Here is a 7618-nt window from a genome sequence, read left to right on the forward strand (position 1 = left end):
CAACGGATACCCACTTGCCTTTATTCTATCAAGTGGAGAGGAGACATCCCAAGACAAAGAGGGCCTAGCTATACCTACCACTGAATTATAAAGACAGTCAGCAAAATTAAGCTTCTGCCTCACTAGACAAGTTTAGAATCTTGGCACTCTCGCTAACATCGATTTACTAAATCTTTTTTAATAAGGAGCACACTGTATGGTTATCTCCATCTTATCATAATTGGAGGGTGGTGACAAGTCAGCTACTGAATAAGTCATTTGTAGCAGATCTAGAAGTGGATTTGTGTGTCCTTGATTCTCTAGGATGATTCCTGTTCCCGTCATATATTGAAAGCAGAGCTTGACATTACTGGATTGCATAGGGGGTTTATATTCATTAAAACTTATTCATCACTCATCAGTGGCCAAAGATGTGTATTGGGGGAAGGACAGGGTTCCAAATCAAAAAACAAACCCATTGCTGTCAAGTTGAATTTCAACTCATAGCAACCCTATAGGACAGAATGGAACTGTCCCATAGGATTTTCAAGGCTATAAATCTTTACGAAAGGAGACTGCCTCATCTTTCTTCCATGAAGCAGCTGGTGAGTTTGAACTGCTGACCTTTTGATTAGCAGCTAGCACTTTAATCACTGTGCCACCAGGGTTCCTTAGGATAGGGTCCGTGCCTCTGTGATTTTAATCAGCTTCACAAAGTAAAACTAATAGATATTCTTTAATATGAAATAGGAACTTTCTCAACCTAGGTCAAATGTGAATAAGAGCACTTTCAGTCACTTTGTTATTTGTAATGATCCTGTGTCTGCTTCCAGCATTCATTCACTCCCCTCCCCACCTTGCCCCATGGTCTCCCGTTACACTCAAAATAGAAAACAAATGCCTAATCTTGTATTGTTTCCCCACCCACCCCCAACCCCGGCACACACCAGTCTTTTAAAAATCCTATGTTCACCAACTCTTCTCCAGATAGGGCCTTTGCAACCACCTGAAATTTGTTTCTCAGTGATCTTTGCCATGGGTGGAGTTTTCTTGGCATTCAGGCCTCTCTTAACTGTTGCCTTTACTGAGAAACCTTCCATATCATCTCATCTGAACTAGTTCTACCACTTGTTCTAGTCACCTCTAACCTAAACCAAAGCAAACCTGTTGCCACAGAGTTGATTACAACACAGATGACTCCATATGTTACTGAGTGGAATTGCCCTATAGGGTTGTCTTGGTTCTAATCTTTACAGAAGTAGGTCTTCAGGCCTTTCTTCTGTGGTGTCACTGGGTAGGTTCAACCCACCAACCTTTAGCTTAGTTTGTTGTTGTTGTTGTTGTTGTTGTTGTGTGCTGTCGAGTCGGCCCCGACTCATAGTGACCCCTCCTTGGGTTGCCGAGGCAGTATCACTGTGGAAGTAGATTGCCCCATTTTCCTTCTGAGGAGTGGCTGGTGGGTTTGAACCGCCAGCCTTCTGGTTAGCAGTCAAGTGCCTTAGGCACCATGCTTAGTAGTAAAGTGCAAACTGTTTATGCCACCCAGGGGCCATCACTCCTATCCTGCTTTTTTTCTTTTCGTAGTACTTACCACCATCTTCATAAAATACTGTAACTTGTTTAGCTGTCTGTTTTCCTTTATTAGAATGTGAACTCTAACAGGGAAGAGACTTTGCTTATATCATTTATTTTATCAGTCTGGGTCTAATAGGAGAGAAATGACATAGCTAGTCGAACAAGGAAAGTTTCATATAAATAATTCTTAACCATAACAAAGAACTGAAGGTACAGAGAGATTAACTAGTAGGAAGTAAAAGATCTCTAAAGAACATGGAAATAGCAGACATAAGCAACAGCCACTGCCCCTAGGGCTGAGATCCAGCCTTTGTTGGAAAGGCAACAGCTGTGGGGCTTTGAATGGCACTGAAGACGCTGTAGTGCTGTGCAGTGGACCCTGCTGGAAATCTCCCTTCTGGAGCTGGCTAGAAATCCACATCCTAGAACTTGCTGGAAATCCATCTTCTGGGTGCCAGGGAAAACTGTTTGGTGAGGTATCTCACAGAGGCACTCCACACAGAAGTGCTTTAAGAGGTTCTGTGGGAGGTTGCTGGCTACTGGGTGCTGCTGACTGCCACCTGCATTGTAGGGACAGACTGATGAAGAACATCAGAACCAGGAAGCAAAATCCTTTTTCTTGCAGTGGCTCTCCAGTGCCCTGTCCTGGCAAAGCTTCAGTGCTAGCTTACAAAAGGAACTGTTTTAAGGGCCCAGATGTATTTTCACAGAGTAGGCTAACAGGGTGAATTTGCAGCTGAGAGGTAACAAATCAATAAATCACATTTACTGCTAAATCCCCATGTTAGGGCACATATTAGGTATTCAGTAAATATTTGGTGAAAGAATCAATGATTTATAAGATATAAACTAAGTGAAAATAGAGTGCTTGCTTTTATGTCACTTCAAGACTAGACTCCCAGGCCCAGCTTCCAAGTGATTATGGTTACAGATAAACACATCAACATCTGAGAGGATCAGGTGGGGGTCAGTGCATAGGAGTATACTCTAGACCAAGGAAAGATTAAGCTGAGGCTAATCTTGCACAGATACCAGTGATACAAAATACCTGCAATCCTTAAAGAAACAACAGAAAAGAAGACAAACATAGAGTAATCCCTCACAGACACCCAGACACTGTGGAAGAGAGATCCAATGGATCTAACATCTCAGGACCATAGTACTGGGGGACACCAGACTCAATTGGCACAACAAAATACATAAAAGTCTTATTCCTCATCCTACATTGGTGAGTAGCAATTGGGGTCTTAAAAGTTTTCAAGTGGCCATCTAAGATGCAGCTAATGGTCTCCTATCATTGGAAACAGAGAAGAGTGAAAAAAAAAAAAAAGAAACACCCAAGAACATTTGGAAACAATCAGCTCTAGGACACGATGGCCCTTGAGACCAGAAGAACTAGATGGTGCCCAGCTACCAATGCCAACCACTCAGGAAAGGAGCAAAACTGGAGATCCTGGATAGAGTGGGAGGGAAAATGTGGAACAAAATCCAAAAACTCAACAATGACCAGAATTACTGGTCAGATGGAGTCTGGTGAGACGCCCAATACTATGGCCCTGGGATACATTCTGGTCCTGGAATAAAATTTACTCCCAGGGGCTGGCTCTCAGCCCAATAGTAAACAAGATATGCGCACAGACCACTCAACCCAGGGTGGTGCACCCATATATTCTATGGAAATGCATCCCTTGGAGTGATCGACCATGGGGCACCAGAGGGGCAACATTCTCCTGAGGAAATGCAGGACACACAGGAGTGCAAAACTATGAGTGGCACGGGGCGGGGGTGGTGGTGGTGGTGGTGGTGGTGGTGGTTACTGGGCAGGAAGGGGAGGAGACTGGGTTAGGGTTGGGGATGGTAAATGAGTTGTTGTTGTTGTTGTTATTTGCCGTCGGCCCCCACTCATAGCGACCCCTCCTTGGGTTTCCGAGGCAGTATCACTACGGAAGTAGGATTGCCCAACCTTCCTTCCGAGGAGTGGCTGGTGGGTTTGAACCATCAGCCTTCTGGTTAGCAGTCAAGTGCCTTAGGCACTATGCTACCAGAGCTCCTGGTAAATGAGTAGGTAAATGAGTAGTGAAACTAAATATACACGTTAACGTTGAATGTAAAACAAACTCTGCTCTGTAAACTTGTACCAGCAACGCAATGCAACCACTGCTATGGAGTCAGTTCCGACTCATAGCAACCCCTCCTTGGGTTTCCGAGGCGGTATCACTACGGACGTAGATTGCCCAACCTTCCTTCCAAGGAGTGGCAGGTGGGTTTGAACTGCCAGCCTTCTGGTTAGCAATCAAGTGCCTTAGGCACTATGCCAGCACAGCTCCCAAAGCACAATTTAAAAAAAAAAAAAAAGATATAAGCGAAGTGAAAATAGAGTGTTTACTTTGTATGTCACTTCAAGACTAGACTCCCAGGCCCAGCTTCTAACATGATTATGGTTACCAAGCTCCTTCTGTATGAAAACTCTAGAGCCCTCACTGTGCAGTAGGGATAAGATAGCCCTTATGTAAATTCACAGCTCATCTCAGCTGTTTGTGAGAAGCTCAGAGGACAGACAGCAGAGGAGGAGACAAAGTAGCCCTAAACCCCACTAGCTTTCTGTGTTGGGATCAGGGCTGGGACATCAGCTGCTGCACTTGGTTTCTCTCTGAGACACCACTCAGAGTTGTATAGGAGCCCTGGTGGCACAGTGATTAAGCACTTGGTGGCTAACTGAAAGGCTGATGGTTCAAACCCACCAGCTGCTCTGTGGAAGAAAGATGTTGCAGTCTGCTTGTATAAAGATTTACAGCCTTTTACATTCTATGGGGTGATTCTACTCTGTCCTATAGAGTCACTATGAACAGGAATTCAACTCGATTACAATGGGTTATGGGCCGCATAGCCAAAATATGAAACATATCCAAGTGTTGCATTTTAAAACTGTACTTAATAAAAATTGAAGAAACATCCTGATTTCTCTAGTCACTCTTCTGTTGACACAAACTGTCAAGAGATAGTAGGAGAAAGGTCCCTGCTACAAGCTATTTGATATTTCCTAAGGAGCAAAGTTTCCCCTTTGTCCACTGACCCTCTTAATAGCTCTTCAGGTTCTAATATTAGAATTCTCGTTTCCTGTCCTGGGAAATAACTGCACAGAATTTCAATAAATTCAGCCCAGATGATGCGGAAGCTTTCTATATTGACACAACATGGCATTCATTCATTAATGTCATCAACAAATATTTACTGAGCACCAACTATGTGCCAGACATCATTCTAGGCATTTGGAGTGCAGCCTGAGAATAACTAAGTCCCTGTTCTTATGCAACTTGCTAACATTCAGGCTAAAACAGAGAACATGGAACTTCCCTACAGAGGCACTGTGGGTGATTTAACCTATTACTGAAAAGCTCCAGTGGGAGCAAATAACTGACCTTAGGATAGAATACTGTTGTTGCTGGTATTCTTAGAACAATCAGTGGTAAGGTAGAAACTGCATCACTTGAGTCTTCTAAATTTTGGTCCTTGCAAATGTTTCAGAGTAGCCCAATGAAACAACATGAGCCACATAAATAATTCTGAATGTTCTAGTTGCTAGGTTAAACAAGTGAAATAAGCAGGCAATAATATTTTATTTTAACTCAATATATGCAAAATATTATAATTTCAACATGTAATCATTGTACAAATATCCAGCTATTTTAGTTTTTTTTTAAAATTTTTAATATTAACTTTGAAATCTGGTGTGTATGTATACTCAGAGCACATTTTAATTTGGATTGCTCATATTTCTTGTGCTCAACAGCTACACGGGGTTGGTATTGTTTGACAGAGGTTCAGAAAACTGTTAAGATTCCTCTGTCCTCTTATTTTGGGGATGGAGGAGAGAATGTTCGCTGAAGTGAAATATTTTGTGAGCTCTAGTGGCAGTGTTTTGGTAAAGAATGAGAATTAGGTGAGGACCACCATAGACTTCCTTTGCATCAGCCCTCCTCAGTGCCCAGAACAGAGGGAGGCCCTTGAGCTGTGCTAGGATGGGCATTAAATCCTTAATTCGTCCACTGAGGAAAGTGTTATCATCAATAGGAATGGTTTTCCACTAGTGCTGAACTAACAGAACCATATCAGACGACATCTCAAGGTAGAAAGGAAAAAGGCTGATAAAAAATGAATGTCCAAATCTCAAACCTTTAAATTAGCCAACTCCTTATTCGGACCTTTTCAGAATTCCTTCCCACCCCAAAGGTCATAGCCTCTTAAGGGAAGCCTTGGACCCCAACGAGCTCCCCCTCAAAATGGAGAGCTGCCACCAGCTGGATGGGAGCTAAGGATGGAGGGTTTCCCTCCTTGCCACCGCGTCCACCCAAACTCCCTACTCTCATTTAGGCAAGCTCCATCCCCGCCAAGCCTGCCCTCTCCCCTCGAGGCCCGAGACTCTTGCCATCAGCCTTCCCTATCTCCCCAGGGCCCCAGCACCCGGGTCCGTTCCACCTGCTCAGCTCCAACCCCTTGGTGGCCGACTTGCCATCTCTTGGGGCTCGTGCGCCTCTCGTTTCAACTGGGCTTGCAACTCTAACTCGCTGAGGAGGGTGGAAGGCGGGAGGGGAGGGAGAGGGGACAGTCTTTTCCTCACTAAGCTAGGGGCCCGGAGCATCTCCCAAACGCAAAGGGGGCATTTTCTTTCCAGTGCCAAGGGCAGGCACCCTGTTGTCCCTGCCTAAGTGAGGACCGAATGACAGTCTGCCGGGTGCAGGTGGACCCCCTCGGCAAAGTTTCTTTGGGAATCCGGTTGCCCCCTCTCCCGGGCCTTCAGCCCACCCTGAAGACTCCAAGGATGCGCCCCAGCGGCCCTCAGGCAAAGGATCTTGGAGCACTTCCTTCCCGAGTTTCTTAGGGGAAGCGACCCCGCTTTGGGGTTAAACGGCAATCACAGCCTCCTCAGAGGCTTGCAGGGGCACCTCCCCATCCGTCTCTTCCTATCCCCCTCCCAGGCCTGCGTCTCGCGGCTTCCTCTACGGCTCTAAACAAGGGCAGGGGCCCGAGTCCGCGTTCACACGGAAAATTATGCCGGCTCCAGCGGCGCGTAAAATTGATGTGAACCGAACGAAGTGGGATCAGCGTGATCCTCCCTCTCTTGTCTCAACAGGGGTTTCGGCGCGTTACACAAGGCCGAGCTTGTCTCTTTAAGGAGACATTGGACCCTAATTAGTCCGCATTCCTGGCGCGGCCGCAGAGCTAGGGGCCAAGGGTGTTTGGGGTGGGAGGGAGGGCGAGACTCGGAAGGAGATCTTCTGACCAACCCCCAGTCTCACTGCCCCTTTCACCCCCTTTATTTTGCCGCCGTCACAACCGCCACCAACAGCCAGTTCTGAAGATGCAGCCAGGGCAGCAGCAACAACAGCAGCCGCCGCGGCTTCTCTCAGCCCCACGTTACTTTGATTGACAGCTGAACAAATGTTTCCCTGGTTCGAATGCTCGCGCTAAGGAACAGCAGCCAAGACGAAGCTCCGCCTTGGGCGGACCATCTCCGCCCCGCCTCTGCAAACCCCATTCCATTCTGTTCATTGGTTGGAGCCGCAGGCGACGCCCGGCCCCCACGTGGGTTTCATCCGGGCCGGCTCCTCCTCCCCTGGCTCTCCATTTGTCAGCAGTGAAATGATGGGCAGCAACACAGAACGGCGATTAATGTTTAGCTATCTCTGATTGGTTGCTGGAGACGCCTACCGCACCAGGAGTGGGCGGAGTGCTTGGAGAGCGCCCCAGAGCGCTCGCGTGGCCGGCCGGTGATTGTAGTCAATCTAGCAGAATCCTCAGCCGTAGTCGCCACGGACGGACTACATCTCCCGGGAAGCTCTGCGATCCCTCCCGAACGATTGTGAATATGTATAAGAATGTTAATGATTAGCTGCTGCTAAATTTGGTCAAAGAAGTCACCTACACCGAGCGTGTTGTTAGAGCTGTTCTGAGCGGGTGTTTGGGCTGTTGGCTGCTTTCTTCCCCCTCTCTCACAACACTTGTGTATTATTTTGAGGTGGTGTTCGCAGAGTTTGAAACGCGAGAGAATTAAAAAAAAAAAAAA

Source organism: Orycteropus afer, unplaced genomic scaffold (assembly GCF_000298275.1).
Source record: "Orycteropus afer afer isolate SDZICR_OR568_19922 unplaced genomic scaffold, OryAfe1.0 scaffold00005, whole genome shotgun sequence".
Lineage (NCBI taxonomy): Eukaryota > Metazoa > Chordata > Mammalia > Tubulidentata > Orycteropodidae > Orycteropus > Orycteropus afer.